We start from the raw sequence: 17,197 nt of genomic DNA on the forward strand, positions 1-17,197 counted from the left end.
ATATTCTGTGGCCATTAGGAGATAATCTCCTCCAGGAATTTATGACCTCTCTCTGAACACAGCAGCCTGGGTGTAGGAGACAGGGGGGTAGGGGCTGGTGCATAGAAAAGGCCGGTACAGAGGGAGGGGTGGTCGCTGTACCCAAAGAGGACAACGTCATGACAGAAGGAACAGACAACACTATGTGTGGAGAGAAAAAAAGGCACAGCACACCAACATCAAAACCTCATCCAACTGTAAAGTATGGTGTAGGGAGCGTCATGGTTTGGGGCTGCTTTGCTGCCTCAGGGCCTGGAGAGCTTGCTATCATCGACAGAAAATGAATTCCCAACTTTATCAAGACATTTTGCAGGAGAATGTAAGGCTATCTGGCTGCCAATTGAAGCTCAAAATAAGTTGGGTAATGCAACTGGACTACAACCCAAAACACAGAAGTAAATCAACAAAGAATGGGTTCAACAGAAGAAAATACGCCTTCTGGAGTGGCCCAGTTAGAGTCCTGACCTAAACCTGATTTAAAGTGCTGTGGCATGACCTCGAGTGTGGTTCACCCCAGACATCCTAAGAATATTACTGAACTGAAACAGTTTTGTAAAGATGAATGGTCCAAAATTCCTCCTGGCCGTGCAGGTCTGATCCGCAACTACAGAAAACGAGTTTATTGCTGCCAAAAAAGCGTCAACCAGTTATTAAATGCAAGGGTTCACATACTTTTCCTCCTGACAGAGCTGGTGTAACTGAGTCAGGTTTGTAGACCTCCTTGCTCACACACGCTTTTTCAGTTCTGCCCACACATTTTCTATAGGATTGAGGTCAGGGCTTTGTGATGGCCATTCCAATACCTTGAGTTTGATGTCCGTAAGCAATTTTGCCACAACTTTGGAAGTATGCTTGGGGTCATTGTCCATTTGGAAGACCAATTTGTGACCAAGCTGTAACTCCCTAATTGATGTCTTGAGACGTTGCTTCAATATATCCAGATAAGTTTCCATCCTCACGATGCCATCTATTTTGTGAAGTGCACCAGTCCCTCCAGCAGCAAAGCACCCCCACAACATGATGCTGCCACCCCCGTGCTTCACAGTTGAGATGTTGTTCTTCGGCTTGCAAGCCTCCCCCTTTTTCCTCCAAACATGACGATGGTCATTATGGCCAAACAGTTCTATTTTTGTTTCATCAGACCAAAGGACATTTCTCCAAAAATTATGATCTTTATCCCCATGTGCAGTTGCAAACCGTAGTCTGGCTTTTTTATGGCGGTTTTGGAGCAGTGGCTTCTTCCTTGCTGAGTGGCCTTTCAGGTTATGTCAATATAGGACTCGTTTTACTGTGGATATAGACACTTTTGTACCTGTTTCCTCCAGCATCTTCACAAGGTCCTTTGCTGTTGTTCTGGGATTGATTTGCACTTTTCACACCAAAGTACATTCATCTCTAGGAGAGAACGCGTCTCCTTCCTGAGCGGTATGATGGCTGCATGGTCCCATGGTGTTTATACTTGTATTGTATTGTTTGTACAGATGAAGATGGCACCTTCAGGCATTTGGAAATTGCTCCCAACGATGAACCAGAGTTGTGGAGGTCTACATTTTTTTTTGGAGGTCTATAGCCTATCAGAAGCTTCTAAAGTCATGACATTTTTGGGAATTTTCCAAGTTGTTTAATGGCACAGTCAAATTAGTGCATGTAAACTTCTGACCCACTGGAATTGTGATATAAGTGAAATAATCTGTCTGTAAACAATTATTGGAAAAATTACTTGTGTCATGCACAAAGTAGATGTCCTAACTGACTTGCCAAAACTATGGTTTGTTAACAAGAAATTTGTGGAGTGGTTGAAAAACTAGTTTTAATAACTCCAACCTTAGTGTATGTTAAGTTCCGAATTCAACTGTAGATGAAGATCAGATCAAATGTCATGACCAATTTATGCAGAAATCCTTCTACAATAATGGCATTTCTACATTTGCACACACTGTACATAGATTTTTCTATTGTGTTATTGACTGTACGTTTATTTACGTGTAACTTTGTGTTGTTGTATGTCTCAAACTGCTTTGCTTTATCTTGGCCAGGTCGCAGTTGCAAATGAGAACTTGTTCTCAACTAGCCTACCTGGTTAAATAAAGGTGAAATAAAAAATCTAAATCATTCACCTGATGATAGGACAAGACATATACAGTAGGAAAACAAATGTTTTTGGTCACTTTTGATGGGGGTCCCTGGGACTCCGGTTTGCCTGGGGGGGGGTCCCTGGGTCTCCGGTTTGCCTGGGAGGGGGCCCCTGGGTCTCCGGTTTGCCTGGGAGGGGGTCCCTGGGTCTCCGGTTTGCCTGGGAGGGGGTCCCTGGGTCTCCGGTTTGCCTGGGAGGGGGTCCTTGGGCAAGAAAAGGTTGAAGACCCATGCTGTATACTAGGGAGTAGTACAGTCGTAGCTGAAAGTTTTGAGAATGACACAAATATACATTTTCAAGAAGTCTGCTGCTTCTTTAGATATTGTTGTCAGATGTTACTATGGAATACTGAAGTATAATTACAAGCATTTCATAAGTGTCAAAGGCTTTTATTGACAATTACATGAAGTTGATGCAAAGAGTCAATATTTGTAGTGTTGACCCTTCTTTATTCAAGACCTCTGTAATCCGCCCTGGCATGCTGTCAATTAACTTCTGGGCCACGTCCTGACTGATGGCAGCCCATTCTTGCATAATCAATGCTTGGAGTTTGTCAGAACTTGTGAGTTTTTGTTTGTCCACCCGCCTCTTGAGGATTGACCACAAGTTCTCTATGGGATTAAGGTCTGGGGAGTTTCCTGGCCATGGACCCAAAAGATCTATGTTTTGTTCCCCGAGCCACTTTTGCCTTATGTTAAGGTGCTCCATCATGCTGGAAAGGGCATTGTTCGTCACCAAACTGTTCCTGGATGGTTGGGAGAAGTTGCTCTCGGTGGATGTGTTGGTACCATTCTTTATTCATGGCTGTGTTCTTAGGCAAAATTGTGAGTCAGCCCACTCTCTTGGCTGAGAAGCAACCCAACACATGAATGGTCTCAGAATGCTTTACTGTTGGCATGACACAGGACTAATGGTAGTGCTCACCTTTAGTTTTTTCCGGATGCCCGAAACAATCGGAAAGGGGATTCATCAGAGAAAATGACTTTACCCCAGTCCTCAGCAGTCCAATCCCTGTACCTTTTGCTGAATATCAGTCGATCCCTTATGTTTTTCCTGGTGAGAAGTGGCTTGTTTGCAGCCCTTCTTGACACCAGGCCATCCTCCAAATGTCTTTGCCTCACTTTGCATGCAGATGCACTCACACCTACCTGCTGCCATTCCTGAGCAAGCTCTCTACTGGTGGTGCCCCGATCCCGCAGCTGAATCAACTTTAGGAGACGGTCCTGGCGCTTGCTGGACTTTCTTGGGCACCCTGAAGCCGCCTTCACAACAAATGAACCGCTCTCCTTGAAGTTTTTGATGATCTGATAAATTGTTGATTTAGGTGCAATCTTACTGGCAGCAATATCCTTGCCTGTGAAGCCCTTTTTGTACAAAGCAATGATGATGGCACGTGCTTCCTTGCAGGTAACCATGGTTGACAGAGGAAGAACAATGATTCCAAGCACCACCCTCCTTTTGAAGCTTCCAGTCTGTTATTCAAACTCAATCAGCATGACAGAGTGATCTCCAGCCTTGTCCTCGTCAACACTCACACCTGTGTTAACGAGAGAATCACTGACATGATGTCAGCTGGTCCTTTTGTGGCGGGGCTGAAATGCAGTGGAAATGTTTTTGGGGGATTCAGTTCATTTGCATGGCAATTTAATTGCAATTCATCTGATCACTCTTCATAACATTCTTGAGTATATGCAAATTGCCATCATACAAACTGAGGCAGCAGACTTTGTGAAAAGTAATATTTGTGTCATTCTCAATACTTTTGGCCATGACTTATGTTTCTGTATATGCAGTAGGCTAGGTGTATCCTGCTGTTTAGTATGTACACTAAAGTATTGGCAGGTTGCTGGTTAGGTATATACTAGTTTTAGCCTGCTGGTTTTCTATTTAAGTATTGGTAGGTTGTTGTGTTCTGTCTGGTTAGGTACAGTGCATGTAGAAAGTTTTCAGTATTTACACATTTTGTTACGTTACAGCGTTATTCTAAAATGTATTAAATAAATATTTTACCTCCTCAATCTACACACAATACTCCATAATGGCATAATGACAGTAAAAAAATATATAAAATTGTGCAAATGTATAAAAAAAATATAAATCAGAAGTAACCTATTTATATAAGAATTCAGACCCTTTTCTATGAGCTCAGGTGCATCCTGTTTCCATTGATCGACTTTAAAAAATATATATATTTCACCTTTTATTTAACCAGGTAGGCAAGTTGAGAACAAGTTCTCATTTACAACTGCGACCTGGCCAAGATTAATGCAAAGCAGTTTGACACATACAACAACACAGAGTTACACATGGAATAAACAAAACATACAGTCAATAATACAGTTGAAGAAAATCTATATACAGTGTGTGCACATGAGGTAAGAAAAGGGAGGTAAGGCAATAAATTGGCCATGGTGGCGAAGTAATTACAATATAGCAATTAAACACTGGAGTGATGGATGTGCAGAATATGAATGTGCAAGTAGAGATACAGGGGTGCAAAGGAGCAAAATAAATAAATAAATACAGTATGGGGATGAGGTAGTTGAATGGGCTATTTACAGATGGGCTATGTAAAGGTGCAGTGATCTGTGAGCTGCTAAGACAGCTAGTGCTTAAAGCTGGTGAGGGAGGTAAGAGTCTCCAGCTTCAGTGATTTTTGCAATTTATTCCAGTCATTGGCAGCAGAGAACTGGAAGGAAATGCGGCCAAAGGAAGAATTAGCTTTGGGGGTGACTAGAGAGATACCTGTTGGAGCGCGTGCTACGGGTGGGTTCTGCTATGGTGACCAGTGAGCTGAGATAAGGCGGGGCCTTACCTATCAGAGACTTGTAGATGACCTGAAGCCAGTGGGTTTGGCGACAAGTATGAAGCGAGGGCCAGCCAACGAGAGTGTACATGTTGCAGTGGTGGGTAGTGTATGGGGCTTTGGTGACAAAACGGATGGCACTGTGATGGACTGCATCCAATTTGTTGAGTAGAGTGTTGGGAGCTATTTTGTAAATGACATCGCCAAAGTCAAGGATCGGTAGGATGGTCAGTTTTACGAGGGTATGTTTGGCAGCATGAGTGAAGGATGCTTGGTTGCGAAATAGGAAGCCAATTCTAGATTTAATTTTGGACTGGAGATGCTTAACATGAGTCTGGAAGGAGAGTTTGCAGTCTAACCAGACACCTAGGCATTTGTAGTTGTCCACATATTCGAAGTCAGAACCATCCAGAGTAGTGATGCTAGATGGGCGGGCAGGTGCGGGCAGCGATCGGTTGAAGAGCATGCGTTTAGTTTTACTTGCTTTTAAGAGCAGTTGGAGGCCACAGAAGGAGAGTTGTATGGCATTGAAGCTCGTCTGGAGGTAAGTTAACACAGTGTCCAAAGAAGGTCCAGATGTATACAGAATGGTGTCGTCTGCGTAGAGGTGGATCAGAGAATCACCAGAAGCAAGAGCGACATCATTGATGTATACAGAGAAGAGAGTCGGCCCGAGAATTTAAACCTGTGGCACCCCCATAGAGACTGCCAGAGGTCCGGACAACAGGCCCTCCGATTTGACACACTGAACTCTGTCTGAGAAGTAGTTGGTGAACCAGGCGAGGCAGTCATTTGAGAAATCAAGGCTGTTAAGTCTGCCGATAAGAATGTGGTGATTGACAGAGTCGAAAGCCTTGGCCAGGTCGACAAATACGGCTGCACAGTAATGTCTCTTATGGATGGCAGTTATGATATTGTTTAGGACCTTGAGCGTGGCTGAGGTGTACCCATGACCAGCTCTGAAACCAGATTGCATAGCGGAGAAGGTACGGTGGGATTCGAAATGGTCGGTAATCTGTTAACTTGGCTTTCGAAGACCTTAGAAAGGCAGGGTAGGATAGATATAGGTCTGTAGCAGTTTGGGTCTAGAGCGTCTCCCCTTTTGAAGAGGGTGATGACCGTGGCAGCTTTCCAATCTTTGGGAATATCAGACGATACGAAAGAGAGGTTGAACAGGCTAGTAATAAGGGTTGCAACAATTTCGGCAGATAATGTTAGAAAGAGAGGGTCCAGATTGTCTAGCCCGGCTTATTTGTAGGGGTCCAGATTTTGCTCTTTCAGAACATCAGCTATCTGGATTTGGGTGAAGGAGAAATGGTGGGGGCTTGGGCGGGTTGCTGTGGAGGGTGCCGGTCAGTTGACCGGGGTAGTGGTAGCCAGGTGAAAAGCGTTGCCAGCCGTAGAGAAATGCTTATTGAAATTCTCAATTATTGTGGATTTATCGGTAGTGACAGTGTTTCCTAGCCTCAGTGCAGTGGGCAGCTGGGAGGAGGTGCTCTTATTCTCCATGGACTTTACAGTGTCCCAGAACTTTTTTGAGTTTGTACTACAGGATGCAAATTTCTGTTTGAAAAGCTAGCCTTAGCTTTCCTAACTGTCTGTGCATATTGGTTCCTAACTTCCCTGAAAAGTTGCATATCGCGGGGGCTATTCGATGCTAATGCAGAACGCCACAGGATGTTTTTGTGCTGGTCAAGGGCAGTCAGATCTGGAGTGAACCAAGGGCTATATCTGTTCCTGGTTATACATTTTTTGAATGTAGCATGCTTATTTAAGATGGTGAGGAAGGCACTTTTAAAGAATAACCAGGCATCCTCTACTGACGGGATGAGGACAATGTCATTCCAGGATACCCCGGCCAGGTCGATTAGAAAGGCCTGTTCGCTGAAGTGTTTTAGGGATGGTTTGACAGTGATGAGGGGTGGTCGTTTGACCGCAGACCCATAACGGATGCAGGCAATGATATAGTGATAGTTGAGATCCTGGTTGACAACAGCAGAGGTGTATTTGGAGGGCGAGTTAGTTAGGATGCTATCTATGAGGGTGCTCTTGTCTACGGATTTGTGGTTGTACCAACTTGGTTGGAGTCCACCTGTGGTAAATTCAATTGATTGGACATGATTTGGAAATGCATACACCTGTCTATATAAGGTCCCACAGTTGACAGTACATTTCAGAGCAAAAACCAAGCCATGAGGTCGAAGGAATTGTCAGTAGAGCTCTGAGACAGGTTTGGGGAAGGGTACCAAAACATTTATGCAGCATTGAAGGTCCCCAAGAACACAGTGGCATCCATCATTCTGAAATGGAAGAAGTTTGGAACCACCAAGACTCTTCCTAGAGCTGGCCGCCCGGCCAAACTGAGCAATCGAGAATGACCAAGAAGGTGACCAAGAACCTGATAGTAACTCTGACAGAGCTCTAGAGTTCCTCTGTGGAGATTGGAGAACCTTCCAGAAGGACAACCATCTCTGCAGCACTCCACCAATCAGGCCTTTATGGTAGAGTGGCCAGAGGGAAGCCACTCTTCAGTAAAAGGCACATGACAGCCCACTTGGAGTTTGCCAAAAGCCACCTAAAGGACTCCATCTCTGCAGCACTCCACCAATCAGGCCTTTATGGTAGAGTGGCCAGAGGGAAGCCACTCTTCAGGAAAAGGCACATGACAGCCCACTTGGAGTTTGCCAAAAGCCACCTAAAGGACTCTCAGACTATGAGAAACAAGATTCTCCGGTCTGATAAAAACCAAGATTGAACTCTTTGGCCTGAATGCCAAGCGTCGAACATTTCCTGAGAGACCTGAAAATAGCTTTGTATCGACGCTTGCCATCCAACCTGACAGAGCTTGAGAGGATAAGCAGAGAAGAAAGGGAGAAACTCCCCAAATACAGGTGTGCCAAGCTTGCATCGTCATTCCCAAGAAAAATCAAGGCTGTAATCGCTGTCCAAGGTGCTTCAACAAAGTACTGAGTAAAGGGTCTGAATTCTTATGTGAATGTGATATTTCTGTTTTTTTTTCTTTTTTTTTTTTGCCAAAATTTTAAATACAAATATTTTTGCTTTGTCATTATGGGGTATTGTGTGTAGATTGATGAGGGGGAAAATAATTTAATCAATTTTAGAATAAGTACAAAAATGTGGAAAAGGTCTAGGGGTATGAATTCTTTCCAAATGCACTGTATATACTAGATTTAGCCTGCTGGTTTTATAGTTAAGTGTTTTGGTAGGTTGTTGTGTTTGATACCAGTTGGCTTTAGATATTAGCATAGTGTGGCTTTGTTGTGTTTGATACCAGTTGGTTTTAGATATTAGCATAGTGTGGCTTTGTTGTGTTTGATACCAGTTGGCTTTAGATATTAGCATAGTGTGGCTTTGTTGTGTTTGATACCAGTTGGCTTTAGATATTCGCATAGTGTGGCTTTGTTGTATTTGCATCCCTCCAGAGTTATGCTGTGCCCCACCGAAACAAATGCAAACATTGATCTGGAAGCAAGCACCGCATCGCTCCAGCCCACTAAATGTCTCCTTACCTTTCCTCGCCTTAGATGAGATTTTGGGAGATGTGAGCAGGCATTTGTTAATTTGTAATCAGCTTGTTAATTTATGTAATTTGTTGCTGCTCAGTAAAAATAGATTGTGTTAATTTGCCGCTGTCGTTTTCCAGTACAGTCGCTTTCTCTTGCGCCAGCTCTGATCGCTGTCAAGGTTGTTTCATTCCCCCATGACTTAGAATATGGAGCAATAGAATGAGTTGTATGTTTTCCTTAGTCTCAGGTGTCATACTCTCATTGGTGGAGTGTAGTATGTTACTAAGGTCATGCTTAGGCTGCCTAAAAATATATCGTGGCCCAGTTCCACATTTTTATTTGGCTTTTTCTATGGAAAGTCTACTGTGTATTGGGCTCTGCATTCTCCATTTTGTGTCGACCTGAATGTTAGCCACCTTGACTTCCCCCTTCTGTTTGCCCCATCCCCACATGCTGCTTTATTGGCTCCATTGGCACTGATGACAGAAAGCCATTGGGAGGTGCCAGTGTGCCAGATATCCCTCCCCCTGCAGGGCGTGAGATCCTGCTGCGTACATGTGCCCGCGGCCCCCTCCCTACTCCAAGGCCCTCCCCCAACGCCTCATCTGTGTCCTGATGAGAGACGAATTCAGGCTGGTTGGGGCCTTCTCATCCGACACCTCCTTTTTCTGAGAGGGATAGGGACTGGTCTGGAAGATGAACCAGGGAGTTTTGTTGGTAGGTCGGATGTGCATTTGGGCTCTGTGGTCAGTGACTGAAGTAAGGCTGTGTGTGCTGCATTGCATTATGGGTGGAGCTATGGGATAATATGTGGTTTGATTGGTTCAAAACTGAAAGCTCCACCCATCTCAGGGCTCTGGCACCATCTCAGTGGTCTCCTGGGAACATCAGAGAAACAGAACGGAGGCGACGACTCATATCAGACTGTTGGTTGGTTCCCAGAGGGCTACTGTCTATGCTGGTTTAAGTCTCTCCCCCAATTGAGTTAATTGTAGTTCAGTTTGGTGAGCGAGAGGAAAGTATTGGTCTGATATCTGTGTTGTGAACATTTTCACTTATTTGGAATCCCTTGTATTGTATCTGTTTACTTTTTTGTATTATCATTGTTAATTTCATTGTTGATTTTGCCAATTTTATTAATTTGACTTTTCAGTTGATTGGGGTTTAAGTGCAAAATAGACCACTCACCTGGGACATGAACTTACTGTAACTGTTGTGTAGTAAAATAAATCTCATGCTTTTATGTTGCATAGCTCTGAAAAAAAAACATACCAGGGGAAAATAACTGTACCCTCTTGGTGTGATAATGTGGCAGAACAAGGATATTTCTCTTGACCCATCTCTCTGAGTCGTACTATGCTAATTAGCATATCGTTAAAAAAAAAATCCCTTCCACTTGATTGTGATCATTTGTGGCTTACCAGTGTTGCCCAATCAGTCATTGGTTGAAAGCTGTCATCTCTTAGGTACTCACAACGCTCTCTGTCTGTTCTGTAAGCCCAGACACTCACACTGCCAATCGCACTTTACAATATGCAGTTCATTTGTTTACCACGTCTTAAAGGGCCAATCTCTCCTCTACATCAATTTGTTTGACTTTTACATTTTTGATATGTACCCATTGATTCTTGAAGAATATAATTTATAATTGCCTCATGAGCTTAGTTCAACTGTCGTACCCCATCAGAACCCAAAATATAAGCTTGTTTTTACTCCAGTGCTTGTAAACATGTACATTTGAACAAACCTTGATTAAAACTATCATTTTAATATCATGGATGGTCAGTCCTTGCATCCATAGCTCTGTCTATGAATTTGAGAGGGGTTCCATTTCTCCAGCACCATCCCTCAGCTTTTTAGCAAAACAGTGGTGGGGAAAACACCTTAATTGTTTCAACTGCTGATTGCCCCTTTAAAGAATTTCTCACCATATCAATGCTTATTGATATACATGCAATTACTGTAGGTTTTCCCTTGTCACTTAAATGTATTGAATCCTGGTGGAAAGTGCAATTATACACTACCAGGCAAAAGTTTTAGAGCACCTACACATTCAAAGTTTTTTTTTTGTGTGTGTGTGACTATTTTCGCCATTGTAGAATAATAGTGAAGACAACAAAACGATGAAATATCACATGGAATCATGTAGTAACCAAAAAAGTGTTAACAAATCAAAATATATTCTTCGATTAGCTACCCTTTGCCTTGATGACAGCTTTGCACACTCTTGGCAATCTCTCAACCAGCTTCATGAGTCACCTGGAATGCACTTCAATTAACTTTTAACAAGGCACGCCTGTTCATTTGTTGAATTTTTTTCCTTCTGAATGCATTTGAGCCAATCAGTTGTGTTGTGACAAGGTAGGGTGGGTTTACAGAAGATATCCCTATGTGGTAAAAGACCAAGTCCATATTATGGCAAGAACAGCTCAAATAAGCAAAGAGAAAAGACAGTCTGTTGTTACTTAAAGACATATAGGTCAGTCAATACGGAAAATTTCTATTCGCAAAAACGGTCAAGCGCTATGATGAAACTGGCTCTCATGAGGACCACCACAGGAAAGGAAGACCCAGAGTTATCTGCTGCAGAGGATAAGATCATTAGAGTTACTAGCCTCAGAAATTGCAGTCCAAATAAATGCTTCACAGAGTTTAAGTAACAGACACATCTTAACATCAACTGTTCAGAGGAGACTGTGAATGGCCTTCATGGTCAATTTTGCTGCAAAGAAACCACTACTAAATGACACCAATAATAAGAAGAGACTTGCTTGGGCCAAGAAACATGAGCAATGCACGTGAGACTGGTGGAAATCTGTCCTTTGGTCTGGAGTCCAAATTAGAGATTTTTGGTTTCAACAGCATGCGTTTGTGAGACGGAGGTGAACATTAGCCAAAGTCTGGGTAAACGGATGATCTCAGCATGTGTATTTCCCACCTTTAAGCATGGAGGAGAAGGGGTAATGGTGTGGGGGTGCTTTGCTGGTGACACTGTCTGTGATATATATTTAGAATTCAAGGCACACTTAACCAACATGGCTACCACAACATTCTGCAGCAATACGCCATCCGATCTTGTTTGAGCTTAGTCGGACTATCATTTGTTTTTCAACAGGACAATAACCCAACTAACCTCCAGGCTGTGTAAGGGCTATTTTACCAAGAAGGAGAGTGATGAAGTGCTGTTTCAGTTGACCTGGCCTCCACAGTCCCCTGAACTCAACCAAATTGAGATGGTTTGGGATGAGTCGCACCACAGAGTCCGGAGGAAAAGCAGCCAACAAGTGCTCAGCATATGTGGGAACTCCTTCAAGACTGTTGGAAAAGTACTCCAGGTGAAGCTGGTTGAGAGAATTCCAAGAGTGTGCAAAGCTGTCATCAAGGCAATTCTACTTTGAAGAATCTCAAATATAAAATATATTTTGATTTGTTTAACACTTTTTTGGTTACTACATGATTCCATGCGTGTTGTTTCATAGTTTTGATGTCTCCACTATTATTCTACAATGTAGAAAAAGAAAAACTCTTGAATGAGTAGGTGTTCTAAAACTTTTGAAAGAGCGTGTATATTGTATATTGTAAAGACGCAGCCTTTCATATAGCAGCAGAAAGACCAGTGTCTTAGCTGATGGTGTTAGTGCTGTTTCTATGAAGAATGATGTCAAGTGCTATTCGCTGTTAAATTACTGAGTAACTTTGACTTGTTCAGTAATGCGGACAAATTTTTCTACTTTGTCAGTACTTGAATGATTCAACATGTGGAGCTAGCCAAAGTCTGTACAAATCAAATCAGTGTCGGTTCTAAATGTCTCAAAGTTTAGTACTGTTACTTTGGTTAAAAAAAAATTAAATATATATATATATATATATATAAACAAAGTTTTAATTCAACACAAAATAAAAATGTATAATTTAATTGGTGTGTTGATGTGTTGTGATCAACTCACACCTTACGATTCTGGTACTAAAGGTGCTTTTTTCCCACTGAATCTCAAAGATACTAAACTGCAGTTATTAAGTAAGATATTAGGTAACAATTTTACAATGCTGTTTCTAAGTAAACAGCAGGTAAATAGCAGACTGTGAAAATCATTATCACATCAATGCACTGCTGGTGCCTCATTCAGAAGAGGGATGTAACTACTCTAGCCTCGCTGTGATGGCTTCCTTTCTGTCTCTTTAGTACGCCTAATGTCCTTTAGCCAACTGAAGTGTTTCCCCATTAACATGTTATTATTCCGGGCAACATGACTTCCTCTACATTAATGACAGTCCTTGCTCTAATTTGATCTGTTACACTGAAAAGAGGCTTTTACTTTGAAGAAATTCTGGGCTATGAAGAATCTCTTTGATGAAAGAAAAAAAGAGCTGTAGGATTCTTTCTTGTGGAGTAGAGATTAATGGGATAACTTGACTAGATCAAGTCACTGTTCTAAAATATATTACAATGAGCAACCACAAAGGACATTATAACTAAGCCACATAATGATACGCAGTGTTTTAGGGAGTTTTCTCCAACACGAACAGGATAATGACGCCTCCTTTCTATGCGCTTTTAGCTTGTAACTTGTTCAAACGCCTCATCGCTGACTGACTGAAAGGAAAGCCACAACTTTCTTTCTCAGACGTTTTTCTATCAAGTTGCTGGTATTTCTTTCCTTCGTCTCATTCTTGCTCGGCTAAATGTGTGAGCGTGCGAGACAGCTTGAGATATGGCACAATGAGATCTGTTCAGTGGGAGAGCTGTTCACAGCTTGATCGGTGGCTGCTAGCTGGTTCCGTAGCGTTTCCATAAACAGAAATATGGCTGTGAAGCGTTTTCACACTCCAAGTGCAGTGCAGCTTATCACTCAGGCGCTGTTTCCATGGCGACGCGCAGCACTTTGGTTCCAGCCCCTGCCCCCAACCTCGGACGGACTCTGTCTGTAATACAGCCACAAACACAATAGTACAGTTGGATGGGTTGTTATGTGAGCAGCGATACGCAAACACACTCACACACACTTCTGTATTAATCTTTGAGACGGGAACAATATATTTCACACACACCTGAGAATTCTGATGCCCCTTTGTTCTGTTTCAATGGCAGCCCAATGGAGCACATACCTTGGTATGAATACTGTATGTTGTGAAGTTCACAAGCTCAAATGGCACAGATAAAAGAGTCGGCTGGAGCGCAGAAGAGAAGACGAGGGACTTTTTGGTGTGTTAATAGTGAAGGCTGCTTCCTTTCCCTCCACGCAAATGTGACAAAGCCAAACAGACGAGATGTTAGGAGAACTTTCTTGTGAAACTTGAGAGCACACTTGAATATGCAGCGAGAAGACATCGCATCTGGCATTTTTCACAAAGTTTCGCACCACTTAAAATAGCTGTGGCACTTTTAAACGTCCCCTCCCCCCTCCCACCTGTCTCCCTCCCATCCTTCACTCACTCCTTCCCTCCTACCCCCCAACACCCCCCCTCCCCTCTCTCCCTCCTTGAGCCAGATAATCTTGTCATAAATCAAATCTGACTCGACTATGCTACATAGACTGCAGTTCTGGGAGTAGAAATTAAATACAGGGCGGATAACTGTGGATTATCCACATCCATGTTTCAGTACTTTAGGGGAACTTGCTTCTCTTTCTTCATATTACCTCTCTAAGGCAGAGGGTATGTAGCAAGCTACCTCTTGAAATAGCTGTCACACCAAGGTTCAGATTAGCTGTATAAAGTAGCTTTAAAACAGAAAGATATATTAATTAATGCATCAATCAATGTTGAGGTGTTCGTTTTGGGGTCGTAGCTCTTCTGCTCTCCTGTCTCAAGTAGTTCTCCTCACCTTTCCACCAGATTCTTCTGTGTGAATGGGAGATGACAGGCTAATCAACACGGTGCACTCTGACAGTTACACTGATGGCGATGTTTGCTTGGCAACAGAATGGTAATAATAGACTTTTCTCTCTTGACGAATGAGGATGAGAAGGTTGTGTTTGGTGCAAAGGGCCTTACTGGTATCCTGTAACTACCTCTACCTGACGCTCTTGTTTAGATATTTAGATTGACTGTGTTTAAGAGATTCTGCCGCTTGAGCTTGCTTTCCTGCTGGTCGTGGTGAAAAGCAGACAGTCAGATTAGTGTCTCTGTGCGGTGTGGCTGGCTGATCTGGATTAAAGTGATTTCTGAATGGGGAGAGATAGGACAGAGTGGGTGGTGGATAGATGCTCCTTCTAAACAGGGAAAGCAAGCAATGCTATGGATTTTGTTACAACACCTCCAGTGAAATAGGAGTGTGTTGAACTGAGGAGCAAAATGCTCTCCGTTATACAACCGCTGTAAAAATGAAACTATTATACAACCCTTCTATGAAAGGATTGTGTGCTGTGCTCCTAAAATACTGGGGCGATTTGTTTTGCCAAAGTTTGCTGATCGATCCATCAAAACAGTTTCCATGTGTAGAAAATCCTAATGTGTGATTTAAATACGTTCTCTTGTTTATTCCGTTTAAGGCCACTTTAATGGAATCTGCTTGTAGTTCACTGTGAAGCTTGCTTTAAATTCTGTGTCAAGTCATTGGGAACTTGGATAGCATTTATTTCTTCTTTATTTACTCACACAGCCCACATGGTTCTTGTTGCCACTCGTTTTTGACAAGTGCAGCCCTTCCTCTGTGTTAGTTATTTCTAACATTCTATTGACATGCTGTCCACCAGTCAGAGCGACCATTTCATTGAGTCATGTGGATAAAGTCTCAGGTCTGGTGCAGAGGATTGCCAGTCTGTCTTTGTAATCTCTATTATTTCACAGAAGAAAACCATGCAAGGAGCTTTCCTCTCTCTGTCTCTGCGTACATATAACTTTAGTGGCCTCAGATAAGCTGTCTTCCTCCTCTCTGTTTGAGACAGCGCTCTATTCCGATATTCTATTCCGACATTCTATTCCGGAGGGCTAACCCTTTAGCTAGTGATGACTGCCTTGATTGTTGATGATGTATTGCAGATGCTGTCTGGTCTGAAGTTAGGATCTAATCTCTTTCTTTCTGAAGGGCAGCATTGACTTGGCTTAACAAATAATGTTCCCCCAGCATAGTAATAATTGATTCAATAGATGCCACATTTCAGAGAGGGAGGGCACGAAATGAAGCAACAGTTGCATATTGAGTAAAAAGAAACGGGAAGGGACTCTAGGGAGAGATTGAGCAGGAGAGAAAAAGAGAGAGAATCCCAAAGTGGCTTATGAGGTTAAATGTTGGTATTTAAAATCACAGACTAGTCCTGGAGGGCCCTCTGGACTCTTTAGGCGGAGACACCCATGGGGGAGTCTGGCCACAGAAATCCATCTCCATTTCAGTGTGTATCTACAGTAGTAATCTGGGCTGAGCAGCACTGGAGAACAACCAGAGGACTCTTAATGTAAAGTCCCCTATTTTTTATATATATTTTTTTATTTCACCTTTATTTAACCAGGTAGGCAAGTTGAGAACAAGTTCTCATTTACAATTGCGACCTGGCCAAGATAAAGCAAAGCAGTTCAACACTTACAACGATACAGAGTTACACATGGAGTAAAACAAACATACAGTCAATAATACAGTATAAACAAATCTATATACGATGTGAGCAAATGAGGTGAGATAAGGGAGGTGAGATAAGGGAGGTGAGATAAGGGAGGTAAAGGCAAAAAAAGGCCATGGTGGCAAAGTAAATACATTTAGGGGACCTGCGTGGTTCAGGTACCGGTTCCGACCGACATTTCCACTTAGAAATCTATCTGTGGACACCGTAGATCGAGATGGCTTGCATCGAGCGATAGACCTGGTTACGATGTACACAGTTTAATATTTTTTGAGCCTGTGTGAAGTAGTGAAATCTGAAACCACTTGAAGCTGGGATGTCCCTCCTACCATTTATTTTGCTCTTCTGAATGTCCACCAACTCCTGACAAATGCCTGCAATCATTAAAACGTAGCACAGTGGGAGAGAGTGGTTTCATCACGGTAGCACATTCAGGGATCAATTTATAGCCATTAATCTAAAATAATTAATAGATTTTGAACAAAAAAACACTTTCAGGTTGTCATAGACGGACATTATTAATATGAGATGAAAGGCGAGATTCTAACGAGTTCATGAAACTATTAGACGTTCACCGTGATGGGGGCAAGAGAGACCTTAAGAAAATATGCACATTTTCACTAAACATACAAATAAGTATTTTACAGTTATAAGGAGGGTGAAATCTTATAGTTTGTAATTTTATAGTTTGCTAAACTATATTTAGAAAGCATACAAGTCATTTCAATCCTTATTCATACAGTTTTGTTTATTAGAAAATACATAATATCAAACACCTCATTCATTTATAACTATTTTACCAGGAACATGAGATTGTAACCTTTGTTGGAGTATGCAGCACTACTAGTTATTGTTTATGGCCCTCTCATGATAAATAATTACTTTTTGGGATTATGTAGATTACATTTTAGTTTACATTGAATTACATTTAACTGGTTAAATGAGTGACCAACAACCTGAAAACACATACACACACACACACACACAGACACACACCCTACCCCTAAACAGGGACCAATACTACCACATCTGGACAGTCCCCTCCCTGTACACCACTCTATAGGGAGAAGAGGTCTGAACCTCCACTGTATTGGACTTATCATGTTTGCTGCTGATAGTATTTATTATCCTGGCT

General features: G+C 42.3%; 1 long non-coding RNA gene across 1 annotated transcript; it reads right to left on the reverse strand.

Moving 5' to 3' along the window:
* Positions 1 to 12,404: 12,404 nt before the first annotated feature.
* LOC118943637 lies at positions 12,405 to 13,842 on the reverse strand. Its single transcript, XR_005038968.1, has 2 exons — positions 13,556 to 13,842; positions 12,405 to 13,429 (listed from the first exon to the last, which is right to left on the reverse strand). It is a non-coding gene; the product is annotated as an uncharacterized LOC118943637 (long non-coding RNA).
* Between the last annotated feature and the right edge of the window lie 3,355 nt (positions 13,843 to 17,197).

Source organism: Oncorhynchus mykiss, chromosome 22 (assembly GCF_013265735.2).
Source record: "Oncorhynchus mykiss isolate Arlee chromosome 22, USDA_OmykA_1.1, whole genome shotgun sequence".
Classification (NCBI taxonomy): domain Eukaryota; kingdom Metazoa; phylum Chordata; class Actinopteri; order Salmoniformes; family Salmonidae; genus Oncorhynchus; species Oncorhynchus mykiss.